Below are 19,749 nucleotides of genomic sequence, written 5' to 3' on the forward strand. Positions count from 1 at the left end.
ACAAAGTTGTATTTTTTTAAATACAAACTATACTTGATTATGATGTTAATGAAAAGAGCATATTTTTAGCCTTCCAATGATGTATCACATGTGTGGTGTATTTGCGGAAAATAAGTGTTAATTTTCAATTCCAAAATAGTAAGCGCTAAAGTTCAAAATTTTGATTATAGTAGGCGGATTCGGACAGTAATTACTACCTAATTGCTATATGATTTTGCACGAATATGACAGAAAGTTGTCTTGTACCATTATGCAGGATAAAGTTGGTTTTGTACCAACGAATAACTAAACAGTCACAGACTGTGTCATCTTCTTCTACTAAACTTACTGGTTGTAAGGTGAATGAAATATTCGGTAGTATTGTCCCAGTTTTCTCCAACCATGAGATTTAGAAGTTTTTTCATATTAGCAACCTTTTCTTTTGAAATTGGGTGAGATAGAGGAAGATTAGGGATCATAAACTGGGCAGCGGACTTTCCATTAAAACGATGTTTATATGGGATATGGAGCCTTATCTATCATTTTCAAAGAATCATTTTTTTATTTTATCGCTTTATGTATTTAAAGATAATGAGGAATTTTGCCCATCCTGTACAGTGTGTTAATTAATTATCGTACCCGACGTCATCATTGCAAGTTTGCAACCAATAACACAGTATTGGTATTGCAAGAGGCAAATCGCGTATACCACGTATACTTACTGTCGGATTTATATGTTTTATATTATGTTAATATAATATTAATCTATTTCAATCTTACAAATAAGTTATGATATCTAAGAAAGAACTATTATCTCATATAAGTTGATATATGGTAATTAGTGGTGGAACGGATATCCGGCAAATATCCGGTATCCTAACGGTAACTTTTAGTTTTTGAGAAAACAATATTTGAAGTTTTGATAAAACTTTCGATGTTGCAATTTTCATCGATAACTTTCAAAATTCGCTATAAAATTAATTTCTTGAAGGATCCTTGTGGAAATATCACCAATTATTAATTAAAGTATCCTCTTTTTAATGCAAAAAGCCGTTTTGAAAAATCACTTTTAGTTCTTGATATAAATTGTTGAAATGATCGACAATTTTTTCGAATTTTACAATTTTCGCCGATTAAGTTTTAAAAATTCGTATAAAATCCATTTCTTGGATTATGAGTTTGAAAATTTCCCAAAGTGTTAATAAGAGTGTCCTCTTTCCAATGAATCACCCCATTTTGAAAAATAACTTTTAGTTTTTGAGAAAACAATATTTGAAGTTTTGATAAAATTTTCGATGTTGCAATTTTCATCGATAATTTTCAAAATTCGCTATAAAATTGATTTCTTGAAGGATCCTTGTGAAAATATCACCAATTATTAATTAAAGTATCCTCTTTTTAATGCAAAAAGCCGTTTTGAAAAATCACTTTCAGTTCTTAAGAAATAAATTTTGAAATGATCGACAATTCTTTCGAATATTGCAATTTTCGACGATTAAATTTTAAAAATTCGTATAAAATCCATTTCTTGGATTATGAGTTTGAAATTTTCTTAAAGTGTTAATAAAAGTCCATTCTTTCCAATGAACCAACCGGTTTTGAAAAACAACTTTTAATTTTTGAGAAAACAATATTTGAAGTTTTGATAAAACTTTCGATGTTGCAATTTTCATCGATAACTTTCAAAATTCGCTATAAAATTAATTTCTTGAAGGATCTTTGTGGAAATATCACCAATTATTAATTGAAGTATCCTCTTTTTAATGCAACAAGCCGTTTTGCAAAATCACTTTTAGTTCTTGAGATATAAATTGTTGAAATGATCGACAATTTATTCGAATTTTGCAATTTTCGCCGATTAAGTTTTAAAAATTCGTATAAAATCCAGTTCTTGGAATATGAGTATGAAAGTTTCCCAAAGTGTTAATAAGAGTGTCCTCTTTCCAATGAACCAACCCGTTTTGAAAAATAACTTTTAGTTTTTGAGAAAACAATATTTGAAGTTTTGATAAAATTTTCGATGTTGGAAATTTCATCGATAATTTTCAAAATTCGCTATAAAATTAATTTCTAGAAGGATCCCTGTGGAAATATCACCAATTATTAACTAAAGTATCCTCTTTTTAATTCAAAAAGCCGTTTTGAAAAATCACTTTCAGTTCTTGAGATATAAATTGTTGAAATGATCGACAATTTATTCGAATTTTGCAATTTTCGCCGATTAAGTTTTAAAAATTCGTATAAAATCCATTTCTTGGATTATGAGTTTGAAAATTTCCCAAAGTGTTAATAAGAGTGTCCTCTTTCCAATGAATCAACCCATTTTGAAAAATAACTTTTAGTTTTTGAGAAAATAATATTTGAAGTTTTGATAAAATTTTCGATGTTGGAAATTTCATCGATAATTTTCAAAATTCGCTATAAAATTAATTTCTAGAAGGATCCTTGTGGAAATATCACCAATTATTAATTAAAGTATTCTCTTTTTAATGCAAAAAGCCGTTTTGAAAAATCACTTTCAGTTCTTGAGAAATAAATTTTTGAAATGATCGACAATTTTTTAGAATTTTGCAATTTTCGCCGATTAAGTTTTAAAAATTTGTATAAAATCCATTTCTTGGATTATGAGTTTGAAAATTTCCCAAAGTGTTAATAAGAGTGTCCTCTTTGCAATGAATCAACCCATTTTGAAAAATAACTTTTAGTTTTTGAGAAAACAATATTTGAAGTTTTGATAAAATTTTCGATGTTGCAATTTTCATCGATAATTTTCAAAATTCGTTATAAAATTAATTTCTTGAAGGATCCTTGTGGAAATATCACCAATTATTAATTAAAGTATCCTCTTTTTAATGCAAAAAGCCGTTTTGAAAAATCACTTTCAGTTCTTAAGAAATAAATTTTTGAAATGATCGACAATTCTTTCGAATTTTGCAATTTTCGCTGATTAAGTTTTAAAAATTCGTATAAAATCCATTTCTTGGATTATGAGTTTGAAATTTTCTTAAAGTGTTAATAAAAGTGCCTTCTTTCCAATGAACCAACCCGTTTTGAAAAATAACATTTAGTTTTTGAGAAAACAATATTTGAAGTTTTGATAAAATTTTCGATATTGCAATTTTCATCGATAATTTTCAAAATTCGCTATAAAATTAATTTCTAGCAGGATCCTTGTGGAAATATCACCAATTATTAATTAAAGTATCCTCTTTTTAGAGTTGCTTCGTTAGTTAACTCATCAAAAAAGTTGATTTTGTATCTTGGATCCAAATAAGTTGACATATCTTGTCAGCTTTCTTATTAATTTCATAATGATCGGATAGATATGGAAGAAAAAAGAAAATGCACCAAAAGATCTAAGTTAGTTTAGGGATCATAAAGGAATACAGCAAGTTGCATATCTCATTAGCACATTAGTACTTGTCCAAAAGAGATATTATATGTTGAAATAGCTTGAGACTACGTCGAGCAAAAATCGCAGCCAACCTGAAGGGATAACTTGATAAGAATTATTAAGCATCTCTTCTGTTACTATGCAAAACCTAAACCAAGTGATATGGTCTTCCTGTCTCTCTATGACAGTGCGGTTTTCACTTTAGGATCTGTTTCAAAATGGCCAAATCTCACTGGTGAGTTTTAAACTTTATAGTTAGCGTTATTTTAGGTCATCTTAAATGAGCTTTTTAACATTCATATTAAAACCAATTTATCAGAAATATATTTATACATACAAATAGCAAATAGTCTCTGAAGATTGTTTCAACTCTTTATCTAGTAGAAGCAAAAATATCAAGAAGGATCTTAAATGATATCATAAGATTAATAAGTATATCAACTTTAAATGTGACTGAGAGATATAAAATAACTTGCAGACACAAAGAACGAAAGTATAAAAAGAGACGACGTCTTTATGACGATTCTTTTAAAATTATTTTTACATTTTTTGTTCTCTCGTTGGATAAAGAATAAAATTAGCCAAGGGTTTGCGATTAAAAGTCCGAAAATGGATCGCCAGTTCGTCAACCTGGTCGTTAATCGGTGTTTAGAGGATGATGAACCTCGGTCCGATGCAACGAAACCAAGATAACTGGCGGAGGACATTTCAGATTGGCATAAATGTACGAAATCTGAGTGAACTTTGAGTTTTTGTTCGTGACTCGAGGTGAAGAAAAACGACATTGCAGTTGGGTTTATGAACCGGAACCGATAAGATTATAATTTGGTTATGGTTTAGAATAATTTCTAAAAATCTAAAAAAAATTTTGAAATAAAATTAATTCTTTGTTATTAACAGTGATTGTTTATTATGAAACAACACGTTCGCAAAAGTGAATGATAACGCACTAGTTATCACTAAAGAATTCCTTGAATCATCTCTCTTACGCAGAAATCCAATTATTTAACGTAAAACGATTTTAATATAAACAAAATTAACTCAAGAAAAATAAAAATTTTTAAAAACAATAAAATTCCACAAAATCAATCTTACTAAAACGCAAAGTTTGTTATCGTTTTCGTCGTGAAGAGATCACAGAGAGAAAAAAAAAACCTGCAACAAACTGCTCACTCATATGCAGATGAGCGAATTCAGAGCAATAGGTCAGGGGTAGCGTGCTCATGGTCATGACTAGAGATTGCTCAAGCGACCGAACACACGAACCTGTGGCCGTATCGAACGCTGCTGCTATTGAATTGCGAAAATATCATCGACACTTTTCGATTTACATAAGTAGTGAGGAACGAACCACACCAAAAACAAATTAAACCAAAATGCTCGTAAAAATGACAATAAGCACTATTTATTCGACTTGATTTAAAAAGTAAATTAAGAAACACCGAATTTAATGATACGATTAAAAAGGTTGGTTAAAATTCTTTGATTTATGATGACAAAAAGTATAAATTAATCCAGTTAAATTGGAGTTGTGATACGAAATTGGTGCCCGCTTCAATTTCAAAATAATTAATTTCGTATTCTCCGCGTTCGTAAGCTGTGCCGGCGATCGCTGATTAATATTTATATGGTTGCTACACGCTTTATAACCCGTAAAGCACATCATTCAGTTTGGCGAGTTTCGTACGAAATGGTTATTATTTATTTATAGACAAACGTACGCCCTTGAGATGATTGGAATTTGTGTCAATTGTTTTAATAAGTTAGGGACTTTTTTTTATTGAATTGGTAAATTTTGATAATTCTAATGTCAAAATGTTTTAATATATTATGTTATATTATCTTTCTTAATTTGCCTTTATTTAAAACTTTGTTTGAAAATAATAATTCATAAGTTCAGAAAACATACAATTAATCAAAAAATCATTACTATCACTTTCGTTCACAATTTAATTCTGTTATCGATTCTTGTGTTCCGATTTTATAAGGCTGTTATATAATTCCCGATAACTGCCCATTAATAATTTAAGGTCACGTTGAAATTTGGTAGATCTTTCCTCAATAGGATCATGCTTATGACAACGATCGAGCAATTCAGCAGCCAGCTAACCACAGCTTTTTTGATTACATCTGCGGGAAGGGAGGGAACCTCACTTTTGGCATCAGCTGTATAGATATCGAGAAAACTACGAAAATGTGAAAATTTGATGAATTAGTTCTACTAGTTGTTAATGGTAACATTCGGATCACATTACAAAAAATGTTTAGAACAAAAGTTGTAGCAAATTTTATACCTAACAATATTGCTCTCTTTTACTTTTGCTCTCAGATGCATAAATATCGAGAAAAATTCGGAAATGTGAAAATTTAATGAATTCATAGTTTTACTAGTTGCTAATAGTAACATTCGTGAATCGGTGGATGTTACAAAAAAAACTTTTAGAACAAAAGTTGTAGCAAATTTTATTCTTAACAATATTGCCCTCTTTTACTTTTGCTCTTAGATGCGTCAATATTGAGAAAAATGGGAAAATTTAATGAATTCGTAGTTTTACTAGTTGCTAATGGTAACACTTGGAAATCGGTGCATATTACAAAAAAACTTTTAGAACAAAAGTTGTAGCAAATTTTATTCTTAAGAATATTGCTCTCTTTTACTTTTGCTCTTAGATGCGTCAATATTGAGAAAAATGGGAAAATTTAATGAATTCATAGTTTTACTAGCTGCTAATGGTAACACTTGGAAATCGGTGCATATTACAAAAAAACTTTTAGAACAAAAGTTGTAGCAAATTTTATTCTTAACAATATTGCCCTCTTTCACTTTTGCTCTCAGATGCATAAATATCGAGAAAAATTCGGAAATGTGAAAATTTAATGAATTCATAGTTTTACTAGTTGCTAATAATAACATTCTGGAATTAGTGGATGTTATAAAAAAACTTTTAGAACAAAAGTTGTAGCAAATTTTATTCTTAACAATATTACTCTTTTACTTTTGCTCTTAGATGCGTCAATATTAAGAAAAATGGGAAAATTTAATGAATTCATAGTTTTACTAGTTGCTAATGGTAACACTTGGAAATCGGTGCATATTACAAAAAAGCTTTTAGAACAAAAGTTTTAGCAAATTTTATTCTTAACAATATTGCTCTGTTTCACTTTCGCTCTCAGATGCGTAAATATCGAGAAAAATTCGGAAATGTGAAAATTTAATGAATTCATAGTTTTACTAGTTGCTAATAATAACATTCTGGAATTAGTGGATGTTATAAAAAAACTTTTAGAACAAAAGTTGTAGCAAATTTTATTCTTAACAATATTACTCTTTTACTTTTGCTCTTAGATGCGTCAATATTAAGAAAAATGGGAAAATTTAATGAATTCATAGTTTTACTAGTTGCTAATGGTAACACTTGGAAATCGGTGCATATTACAAAAAAGCTTTTAGAACAAAAGTTTTAGCAAATTTTATTCTTAACAATATTGCTCTGTTTCACTTTCGCTCTCAGATGCGTAAATATCGATAAAACTACAAAAATACGAAAATTTTTTGATTTTGCTTTTTCAAGTAATTAATAGTATACATATAGCACTAGATAATCGGAGCATTTTACAAAAAAACTTTTATAACAAAGGTTGTAGCAAATTTTATTCTTAGCAATATTGCTCTCTTGAACATTTGCTCTTAGATGCGAAAATATCAAGAAAAATACGAAAATGTGAAAATTTGATGAATTCGTAGTTTTACTAGTTGCTAATGGTAACATTCGGGAATCGGTGGATGTTACAAAAAAACTTTTATAACAAAAATTGTAGCAAATTTTATTCTTAACAATATTGCTCTCTTTTAATTTTGCGTTCAAATGCGTAAATATTGAGAAAAATATGAAAATATGCACATTTTATCAATTTCGTTGTTTTACTAGTTGTTAATGGTAACACTTGGGATTCGGATCACATTACAAAAAAACTTTTAATACAAAAGTTGTAGTATATTTTATTCTTAACAATATTACTCTCTTGCACTTTTGCTCTCAGATGCATAGATATCGAGAAAAATACGAAAATATGAAAATTTTATCAATTTCGTTACTTCTTATCACTAGTTGTACTTTTACAACAAAAGTTGTAGCAAATTTTATTCTTAATGTAAATGAATATAGAGTACTTCAAATAAATACTTCAGTTGCATAAATACTTCAATTGTATCCTGTATTGAATGGTTGTCAAAAGGGTCGTACATATATCGTATATCAGAAGAGTATCTTCTATATTGGTAGGGTTGGCAACGCTTATGAAATGGGCAAAAACATTTTATTGACTTACAAACACAGTAGATAACAATTATATTACTTAAGAAAGTAGGTAACGTTATGTTTTAAATAACACTCTTAAAAATTTATATCTTGCATATTCAATGCAGAAGGGATAAATCGTTGGATGTGGGCAATAAACATTGCGCAATTGGCAACAGTAATCTTGTCCATATTATTATGAACGGTGTTCTCTAATTTCTGCATTCGATATTCTGTTTGAGTCAGATGATCCCGGTCAGCACCAGCCAAGATGTTATTTAGCTGTACAGCCATATCTGCTTTTACTCCTGCTTTTAATGCAGACCACGCTTGTTCAATAGGATTAAACATAGGGCTGTACGGACTTAGTCGTAAAAGTGTGTGGTGTTCAAATTCGTTTTCTGCAAAAACCTCTTCAATAGTAGAGTGGCATGGAGCATTATCAATAACTAATGCAACTCCAGTTTGGTAAAGGCCTTGCGCTCTTCTTAGGCATTGCCTCACAAATTCATTTGCTTCCGGCTTCTTGAAAGAGCCCCGACGTAGTTCGGAATGAATTAGCCCCATGTTTCCAATGCATCCTATTAGGTGAATATTCGACCCTCTGCAACCTGCAGACACTGTTATGCAGCGAGTCCCTTTTTTTGAACGACCCTGAGTCCGCAATATGAACAAATTAAAGTTTGTCTCGTCCATGTATATGATAGGTATATTTTGTGCTTGAAGATCCAATAAATTTTCTACATAAATACTCCTGCTTGTTTTCGTTTGAATACTATTCGCGTTCTCTGGTTCTCTACGAGCAGTCTTCAAAATAAACATCAATCCATTGAGATGCTGTCGAACGCATTCATTGGAGACATTGAGTGCAAAATCTTCACGGATTTTTTCACTCAGTCCTTTAAGAGTAATTTTAGGATTTTCTTCGACTTAACGTTCCATGAATTGACGGTGCTCATCAGTTATTTTAGCTCTACGTTTACCTCCTCGCTGCTTTTCCGGTTGTTCTTGGTTGTTAACCCATCGATACGCGGTTCTTTTTGGCACCTGTAGTACGTTTGCAAGATTACGCCAGTCACCATTGGCATTATACAAAGCGCAAGTCTGTGTCCTCAGATTTGCAGCAGCATTTTTCTTTAAATAAGGCATCTCGTGTGAATATAATAGTTGAAATCTCGCAATAAATTACCATAAACTTAACAATAACCGATAAGTTAACAATTGTTTGACACCGATTTATACATTTATTTTTTATGCCATCTTGATATTGTTTGGTGCCAATATGATATGGACTAATGTCATTTTGATTTTGATTAATGCCAATTTGCATTTGATTAGTGCTAAATTTGTTGATTAATGCCAATATGATATTGTTTATTGCCAATATGATATAGACTAATGCCATTTTAATTTTGATTATTGTCAATTTGATTTTGACTAATGCCAATTTGAAATTGACATTGCCAATTTGATTTTGACTAATGTCATTTTGATTCTGATTAGTGCCAATTTGAGCTTGAAAAGGTATAGTTTTGGTTTTATTTAGCATTAAATTGTTATATATTTTTTATTGAACTAAAACTAGAATTAACACTAGACTTAGAACTAGAAACATTTGGGTTTAGCAGTGCGTCTTCCCCGTATTAGTTAGTTACATTGAGGTTTTACTGCATAATTAAATAAAACTTCCTATTTTAAAAATGATCGAAAATAAAATTAATACAAAGGTATCCTTGCACAGTGCATTGGCATTTCGAATAATTCTGGAAGTTTTCGACTAAAAGTCGTACACCTTGACTCTTCGTCGAATAAAACACGTGGATGGCAAAATAAAGAAAAAAAGGAAAGACACCGAAACGAAAAAGTATGCAGTTTTTTGGTGGTGAAGGAAGAACAGTTGGCCAAAGTGCAAAAAAAGAACGTGACGACCTCGTGATCTTAGTGCATTGACTGAATGTTAGATAAGGATCTATTTGGTTAAAATAGCAAGGTTACATTTTTTTGTCTTCTTCCTATTGCATTCTTTTAAAGTCAAAACATCTACCTTTTTTTTAATTAAAATTCATTAAATAAACGATTAAAGATTAGGTAGTAAAGTTGTAAAATGTATTTATTATCTTAAACATGAAAACGTCAAGATTATTTTAAAAGCTACAATCATCATTTCTCGGAGTTATTTTCTATTATATTATATTATCTATTTAATAGATTGGTAAAGGTTCAATGATTTTACACTTTAATGCACAGCTGTGTAAGTTGTTTTGATTATTATTTCATATTACATTATTACGTAAACATAATAACAAAATAAATAGGTCAATGTAAAACTATTTCTTCCTGCATTTTCATCATAGATAGTAAAATTGTTAAAATATTCATCACCTTTTATTCAAAGAAAATCTAATCTTTGCAATACAAATTTATAAAATAAAGATAGCAATGAACCCGGTATTATTTACACAAAGTTTTGACAACAAATAGAATAATGAACGGAGAAGCTTCGGTGCATAGATCACTTGCAACAAACTAATCGATAAATTATTACGCTACGAACGGTCATCGAACCCGTGGTGTTTTGACATCTGCTCGCGTTTCGATAAACCGTGGACGAAATTTTAAGTTATAATGATGTGAAGTGGGACGTAATCGTACGCAATTTACAACTACGATGACCACAAAGGATTAATAAGTAATAATGAAACGCGATGACATACGAAATTATAAAAGAGTGTTCTTATGTTCACTTTTCGTCGTAATAAACGTTGCTTTTGGAATTTGGATTCCTAGGTATACTGTTTTCTGTCCGTGTGAATTTTTGTTGGGATACGCGGAGAATTCTTAGAATGGTGTAATGAAATCTATGTTGGGTTATAAAAAAAATTATTTTATATCTTACAAGGAAAGTGCAAGAGGTTTGTCTCGCCGATTTCGATGAAATTTAATATACTTGACCCAAATTAAGGTCGACATATTTTTTTATATGTACGAAAAATATGTAAAATCGAATTATAAGTATTGTGTAAGTGCTTTTTGAGAAAAGCAGAACAAATTATGACGATGTTGTACCAAATGTATGATGCTATTTTCTTTTTTATATGTTAGTTATTGCGTTAGTCTTTTTAGAGATAATTAATTACTCATGCAATATGCTTTATCGCTGACAATTCCCAAAAAGACCCTTGGATAAGTTGTATTTTGAAAAAAACGTTTTGTTTTGCTATTTTTTCTAGAAACCAAAAATTATCTTATGCTTTAAGAAAAAAACATTATAGTATAGCTCTAGCCATCACGTATTAAAAACATGTTTATTACATTTTTTTTGTTAACAACTCTCTGTATTTTTGGAATAAATAGTTAATTTTTTCCTTTTCGTAATGCTGTTGTAGGATAAATGAGATAGTTATAATTTCTGATGCATTTCTGAAGTGATCTACATGCCACATTATTGCGATATTTGAATAAAAATGAAATTAATAAGAAAGCTGATAAGATATGTTAACTTATTTGGATCCAAGATACAAAATGAACTTTTTTGATGTTGATTTAACTAACGAAGTAACTCTAAAAGATGATACTTTAACTAATAATTGGTGATATTTCCACAAGGATCCTTCAAGATTATTTCAAAAACAATATTTATTTGGACTTATATAAAAAAATAACTATAACAAATAGGAGAAAAAAAAATACATATGCAGGGTGTATCTGAATGACTGCAACAAACTTCAAGGGGTGATTCTTTAGTAAATTTTAAGGGTACTTTGATATATGAACCATGGGCGACTTCGGCTCCCCTAAGGAGCTACACCCCTCCAAAAATAGCGGAAAATTTTGGTTTAATTTCTTTTTCTCAAAAACCATAAACGATAGGAAAATGAAATTTGGGGAATATGTTGAACTCATAATAGGGCACGTTTTGACCCTATTTGTACTTTCAACCTACCCTTTTAAACTACTAAACGTAACCACCCCCTTTACATTTTTGCTAAAATCGTCGTTTAGTCGTTTAGTAGTTTAAAAGGGTAGGATGAAAGTACAAATAGGGTCAAAACGTGCCCTATTATGAGTTCAACATATTCCCCAAATTTCATTGGTAGGGCAAAATCATTGAACCAATTTTGACTTTAATCGGGCGGCGGCAACCATGCTACACAGGCTGTCCCTAAAATTTGTTTGCTCAGAACTTTTTTGTTCGCTCGTAACCCTACATTTATTTTTGTACTTTTTAATAGAAAATTTATTTTAGAAACTATTATCACTCTTTGAAAATTTTTATAACATTTACCGTTTTCGAGTTATACGCGAAAATGTTAAGCTTTGATTTCAATCGTAACAAACAAAAAAAGGAAACATATTCCGCAAGATCTGAGTTGGCGATGACAATTCAAAAACGAACTGAGCTAATAACCATTATTTGCATACATTTCTAAGTGCAGACTTAGTTAAATCCAGTGTTAATTTATTTCAGTTGAATAAAAGAACGTAATTTTCAAAACAATAAATTTAATTTTCACGGTTACAACAAACAAGAAAATAACAAAAATATTAACAAGAACAATAAAATTATAAACAAATAGTAATAAATAAAAAAGAACAAAAAAGATGTTCAAAAACACTCCCGCTGGCATCAATGCACGCCTGATATCGCCGTCTTAAATTAAAGCGCACTCTGCGGAGAACATCGATCTCAGTTCGAAGTTGATCAAATGAATCAACAATTCGCAACCTCAGTTGATCAACTCGTTTTCGATCAACTGATTTAAACGCAGTAAATTAGCAATTTAACGCGTCCCCATAAATAAAAATCTACAGGTGTAAGATCCGGCGATCGGGGGGCCAACTTATCGGTGCACCTACTCCTAGTCCAATCCACCGTCCCGGAAAACGTTCCCTCAGAAATTCTTGGACAGCTTGTGTGTTATGCGCAGGAGCACCATTATGCATATACCACATTGCTTGCCTTGTGTTTAAAGGACCGTCATCTAAAAAATCATCTAATTCCTCTAAATGTCGCCTGTATGTATGTCCATCCTTGCCAGCCTTGATGGCAAGAAAACGGGTCCAATAATTACATTGCCCACAATGCCAGCCCAAACGTTAAGAGAATATCTCCATTGTGATTTCCAAGTTTTCTTAAATCTTGGATTTTCGTCCGCCCAACTATGTAAATTTCTCAAATTGAAGATTCTATCTTTAGAAAAAGTGGATTCATCTGTAAAAAGCACTTTTTCTTAAAACTGATCATCAATTTGGATTTTGTGCTGCATTATTTGGCAATATTGCAGTCGCAGTGGGTAATCAGTTAGTCGAACTTCCTGAACTTTGTAACAATGAAATGGATAAAGCTGTTGCTCGTGAAGAACACTCCAGACAGTTGTTTTTGAAGTTAAAAAGTGCCTCGCCATATCCAAAGTACTAGCTGTAGTATTTTCTTCTACGTAGTCTCGAATATCTTCTTCTAGTTCGGGTGTTCGGACTGATCTTACGTTACTGTTGTTAGTAAATTCCGGCTTAAACGTCCCATTTTCCCTTAAACGGGTTTCAATCCTTAAAAATGTTTTTCGATTGGGCGCTCTGCGATTCGGAAATTTCTCCTGATAACGCTTAGCGGCTGCTACGGCGTTTCCATGACATTCCCCTAATGTCAAAATCATGTCAGTTTGTTCACTAAATGTGTAACTCTGCATTTTGAACACTCAAAATTAATAAAAACTTAAAATTTCTGAACTTTGATGGCCCATATCTTAGCCATTTGAAGACTTTTATAATAATTTTTTTTCACGAATCGTCATCATTTTTGCTCTAGTATATGAGGTTAATTTTATGCTCCGAGTCACCGGAACACCCTGTATACTTGAGTCTTCCTGCCCGTGACTTTGACTTCGGTTTGGATGTAGGTCTTCTCAGTTGGGCCTTATTTTTTAAGCAGTGTGAGCCGTGTTATGGGACAGTGGGTAAGGGAGAGGGGAGTGATGATGAAATTTTTTAGGGCGTTTTTGGGAAGTTCATAATTGCTTTAAGGGATAAAGATTGTAGACGGGAGTTTATAGGAGGAATCTTTGTAAGGTCGTAAAGGAGTTCGTTGGAAGGGTTGAAAAGTGGGTTGTGAGGATGTCTAATGCGAGTGATAATTCTCAGGGCTGCTCTCTCTGCTACTTCTAGATGGTACTCTGATCCTCTCGGAGCTTTAGTCATAATTAATGAGGCATATTCGATAATAGATCGGCATATTGAGGTGTATATGTGAGTAGCACATTTGGTGGATATTCCTCGGCCTCTATATGAGAGTGAGCGGAAGTGTATGGCGCGGTTTTTGACTTTCATTTTTACTTTGATGACGTGGGCAGGGAATTTAAGGGTTCTATCCAAGGTAATGCCGAGGTAGTTGCAAGTTGGTGAAGCTGTGATAGGAGAAGATTGAATTATTTATCAGGGTACCCCATTTTCGGTACCATTCCTCTATGTTTTGGATGAGCGTCTGCAACCTGAGGATTGATGATGGAATATCTACATCATGTGCGACGAGAGTAGTATCATCGGCATAAAGTAGGGCGTAAGACATTGGATCGAAGACGTCTGGGTTGTCGTTGTAGATGTCATGGCAGTAGACCTTGTACAGTGCTGGCGAGATGGGGAACCTTGAGGGAAACCTGTAAGAGTAGTAGTTTTTCACTTTAACCAATGAGGAGCGGTCTGAAAAAAATTTTTTTAGCAGTTTAAGAAGATAAGATGAGATTATCAACATAGCTAGCTTGTACAGTAGAGCTCTGTGCCATACGGAGTCGAATGCCTTCCGAACATCCAGGAAGACTGCGGCGGATTGTTGTTTTTGGTAACGTGCGACTTGGAAGTTTGAGACAAGCACTGCCAAGGGATGAAATGTAGATCTACCTTGTTGGAATCCAAATTCGTATGACGGAATCCACCTTGCAACCACATCGAGCAGCTTGTTCTTTAAGTGTACCTCGAAAAGCTTCCCCATTAGGGGTAGCAATGAGATAGGACGGTAGTTCGCAGGATCGGATAGAGAAAAATCTTTCTTGGGGATGCATATGATAATAGAGGTCTTCCAATCTTGTGGGAAATGCTGGGTAGTAAGGCAATAGTTGTAAATTTTGGATGTTTACAATTTTTTCCGGGCTAGAGTGTGAGCAGCCATCCGTAGGGTCAATAAGCTCCTGGGTTTCTGGCGACTTTTGGTACTTCGAAAGTTTGCGGACTTCTTGCCATTAGTTTTTACCCTTGCTTCTGTTGATTTTGTCACAGGCCTCCATGTATTTTTCGCTTCTGAATTGCTGCACTAATTTTTGGATGTTTTTATTAAGCTCGTTGAACATTCTTTTCAGAGCTGGCTCCTCATAGGATCTAAAATCGCGGTAGAGTCGTCTCTTTTCCTTAATCAAACGGAGAATAAATGGTGGCAGAGGAAAATTGTAATGTTTCTGGATGTTGGAAGGGCTCGCTTCATCCACCAAATTAAGCAAGCGTCTATTAAAGGTTGCGAGAGACTCGGGTATAATAACAGAGTTAGATCTCACATATTCCTTTATTCCTGCGTTCACTCTTTCCATATTACAAAGTTTATAGTTTTTGATCACAGTGGGAGCTACTTTAGGTATTCGAGTGGTTGTATTAATGCAGATCACAAGACCTAGATGGTCAGAGCACAGATCAGGAATGACATTAACGTAACATTTTCGTCTTATGTTGTTTGTGCAGAAGATTAAATCAGGCTTGGAGTTCGGATTATTTGCCATGACAAACGTGGGAGGTGTTGCGATGCGCACAAAATTTGACATAGTCACAAATTGGTTGATGTGTCTGTTTTTGGCTGATTTTGGGTTAAAGTCACCGATTATTAGACAATTGTCGTAACGTGCCGTGCGATTATTTCAATTTTATAGCGAATTTTGAAAGTTATCGATGAAAATTGCAACATCGAAAATTTTATCAAAACTTCAAATATTGTTTTCTCAAAAACTAAAAGTTATTTTTTAAAACGGGTTAGTTCATTGGAAAGAGGACACTTTTATGAAAACTTTGGGAAATTTTCATACTCATATTCCAAAAACTGGATTTTATACGAATTTTTAAAACTTAATCGGCGAAAATTGCAAAATTCGAAAAAATTGTCGATTATTTAAAAAATTTATTTCTCAAGAACTAAAAGTGATTTTTCAAAACGGCTTTTTGCATTGAAAAGAGGATACTTTAATTAATAATTAGTGATATTTCCACAAGGATCCTTCAAGAAATAAATTTTATAGCGAATTTTGAAAGTTATCGATGAAAATTGCTACATCAAAAATTTTATCAAAACTTCAAATATTGTTTTCTCAAAAACTAAAAGTTATTTTTCAAAACGGGTTGGTTCATTGGAAAGAGGACACTTTTATTAACACTTTGGGAAATTTTCATACCCACATTCCAAGAACTGGATTTTATACGAATTTTTAAAACTTAATCGGCGAAAATTGCAAAATTCGAAAAGATTGTCGATCATTTCAAAAATTTATTTCTCAAGAACTGAAAGTGATTTTTGAAAACGACTTGTTGCATTAAAAAGGGGATACTTTAATTAATAATTGGTAATATTTCCACAAGGTTCCTTCAAGAAATTAATTTTATAGCGAATTTTGAAAGTTATCGATGAAAATTACAACATCGAAAATTTTATCAAAACTTCAAATATTGTTTTCTCAAAAACTAAAAGTTATTTTTCAAAACGGGTTGGTTCATTGGAAAGAGGACACTTTTATTAACACTTTGGGAAATTTTCATACCCACATTCCAAGAACTGGATTTTATACGAATTTTTAAAACTTAATCGGCGAAAATTGTAGAATTCGAAAAGATTGTCGATCATTTCAAAAATTTATTTCTCAAGAACTGAAAGTGATTTTTGAAAACGACTTGTTGCATTAAAAAGGGGATACTTTAATTAATAATTGGTAATATTTCCACAAGGTTCCTTCAAGAAATTAATTTTATAGCGAATTTTGAAAGTTATCGATGAAAATTACAACATCGAAAATTTTATCAAAACTTCAAATATTGTTTTCTCAAAAACTAAAAGTTATTTTTCAAAACGGGTTGGTTCATTGGAAAGAGGACACTTTTATTAACACTTTGGGAAATATTCATACTCCTATTCCAAGAACTGGATTTTATACAAATTTTTAAAACTTAATCGGCGAAGTTCGAAAAATATTTAAAGTTACTATGACGAGTTTCCTGCTTTAGTTTAGTTCCTTTTCTTTGTTGTACAACTTCGAAAGCGGCAATTAAAACGGAAATTAAAACGAGGTTGCTTGCGGCTAAGGCTCTGTGATTTAGATGATATCAACCTGAACTAGTCATCATATTATAGCGCCTCGGCCGTAAGCGACCTTGACTTTATCAAATCAAATTATAGATCTTTAGAGTAATTAAGCTGAAATCGTTTACGGCCAAGTCTCAGTGATTGAGATTATATCAATCTGTAACAGATCATCATAGTGTAGCGCCTCGGCTGCAAGCGACCTTGGCTTTATTAGGTGGAATAGTAGAAGCTCAGTGATTACGATTATCTCAACCATGTTTTGTATAAAAGTGGTATGATTAAGTTTTTTTTTAAGTACTTGAAAATGTGTTGTAACAATTTAATATGTACATATTTTATGATTTATTTAGTTTCTTTTTAAACATTAAAAAAATTAATAAGTTTGTTTAAAATTCGTTTCTATTTATGTATATTTCTCTTTATAAAATTTACTTGTGCAGTTGAAAACCGGATTAACCAAATCTGCGACCTTCATCTCTTTAAGTCGGTGACACAAATATCGGGGTTCTGCTTCGCGGTACTTTGCGTGCTCGACAAGACGAAGAAGAAGAAGAAGAACGCGTGTGTGTGACTTACATTTTGGGCCTTCAACTTAAATAAAATAATATTAAGATTAATCAAGAAAAAAATATTTAAGTAGAAAAAAAAACAAAATTAACTTAATTATATCACCTGAAATTTAATGTTATTGTCCTTGTTTATTATAATTGGATATTTTTTCGTTTTCCGAGAGTTGTTCCGTTTATACTACATCGATTTCGATTTTATTATTTACATTTCTCGACGTACTCCGGCGCCCATTATTAGGTCAGTAGGTCCACAAAAATCGTGGTGAACATCCGAAAGGAAAGTCATGGTTTTCAAGTGACATTGAATGGGGAGCTCGACGGCTTCGTTGTCGACTCGAACCGCGAATGAAAGTTAAACGATAAAGAAGTTTTTAATATAAGTATTTGTATAAATGGTCGAAATGGAAACTTAAAGAAAATCAATTAGAATAATTTAGAAATTTGTTTCTGAAGACAATTCAAGAATAATAAATACATAAATTATTGCAATGGAACAATTCAATTTTCGTCTCATCTAGTGGTGGAACGGATATCCGGCAACTATCCGGTATCCGGCTTATCCGGCCATTATTTTAAATCAGGCTGGATACCGGATAGTTACCAAATATCTATAACTTAGTACTAAGTACTATAATACTATAATAATCTACTACTACTACTTACAATTAGTACTATAATAATCAAGTTCAACCCCAATAGTTGAATATTCATTGAACACAACTTTATTTATATCAGGTTTGTCATTAGCAACCTCATTGTAACAATCCCAATATGATATATAAAATCTCTTGTTGCACTTTCGTTTAGTTTTCTTCTCTTCGCTTGTAATTCATTACTAACAGACCTGTCGTTGTTATCACTTTCGATTATTAATTAAAGTATCCTCTTTTTAACGCAACAAGCCGATTTGAAAAATCACTTTTAGTTCTTGAGAAATAAATTTTTGAAATAATCGACATTTTTTTCGCATTTTGCAATTTTCGCCGATTAAGTTTTAAAAATTCGTATAAAATCTACATCTTGGAATATGAGTATAAAAATTTCCCAAAGTGATAATAAAAGTGTCCTCTTTCCAATGATGCAACACGTTTTGAAAAATAACCTTTAGTTTTTGAGAAAACAATATTTGAAGTTTTGATAAAATTTTCGATGTTGCAATTTTCATCGACAATTTTCAAAGTTCGCTATAAAATTCATTTCTTGAAGAATCCTTGTGGAAATATCACCAATTATTAATTAAAGTATCCCCTTTTTAATGCAAAAAGCCGTTTTGAAAAATCACTTTCAGTGTTCTACCGTCCTATCTCATTGCTACCCGTAATGGGGAAGCTTTTCGAGATACACTTAAAGAACAAGCTGCTCGATGTCGTTGCAAGGTGGATTCCGTCATACGAATTTGGATTCCAACAAGGTAGATCTACATCTCATCCCTTGGCAGTGCTTGTCTCAAACGTCCAAGTCGCACGTTACCAAAAACAATAATCTGCCGCAGTTTTCCTGGATGTTCGGAAGGCATTCGACTCCGTATGGCACAGAGGTCCCATCTTATCTTCTTAACCTGCTAAAAAAATTTCTTTCAGACCGTTCCTCATTCGTTAAAGTGAAAAACTACTACTCTTACAGGTTTTCCTCAAGGCTCCCCATCTCGCCAGCACTGTACAAGGTCTACTGCCATGAATCTACAACGACAACCCAGACGTCTTCGATCTTTTTTATGCCGATGATACTACTCTCGTCGCACATGATGTAGATATTCCATCATCAATCCTCAGGTTGCAGACGCTCATCCAAAACATAGAGGAATGGTACCGAAAATGGGGTACCCTGATAAATAATTCAATCTTCTCCTATCACAGCTTCACCAACTTGCAACTACCTCGGCATTACCTTGGATAGAACCCTTAAATTCTCTGCCCACGCCATCAAAGTAAAAATGAAAATCAAAAACCGCGCCAAACACTTCCGCTCACTCTCATATAGAGGCCGAGGAATATCCACCAAATGTGCTACTCACATATACACCTCAATATGCCGACCTATTATCGAATATGCCTCATTAATTATGACTGAAGCTCCGAGAGGATCACAGTACCATCTGGAAGTAGCAGAGAGAGCAGCCCTGAGAATTATCACTCGCATTAGACATCCTCACAACCCACTTTTCAACCCTTCCAACGAACTCCTTTA

General features: G+C 32.4%; 1 long non-coding RNA gene across 1 annotated transcript; it reads right to left on the minus strand.

Moving 5' to 3' along the window:
- Positions 1–17,311: 17,311 nt before the first annotated feature.
- Positions 17,312–18,033, minus strand: LOC139429045 (uncharacterized). The gene is made up of 2 exons (XR_011639749.1): positions 17,666–18,033; positions 17,312–17,584 (listed from the first exon to the last, which is right to left on the minus strand). It is a non-coding gene; the product is annotated as an uncharacterized lncRNA (long non-coding RNA).
- Between the last annotated feature and the right edge of the window lie 1,716 nt (positions 18,034–19,749).

Source organism: Onthophagus taurus, chromosome 2 (assembly GCF_036711975.1).
Source record: "Onthophagus taurus isolate NC chromosome 2, IU_Otau_3.0, whole genome shotgun sequence".
NCBI lineage: Eukaryota > Metazoa > Arthropoda > Insecta > Coleoptera > Scarabaeidae > Onthophagus > Onthophagus taurus.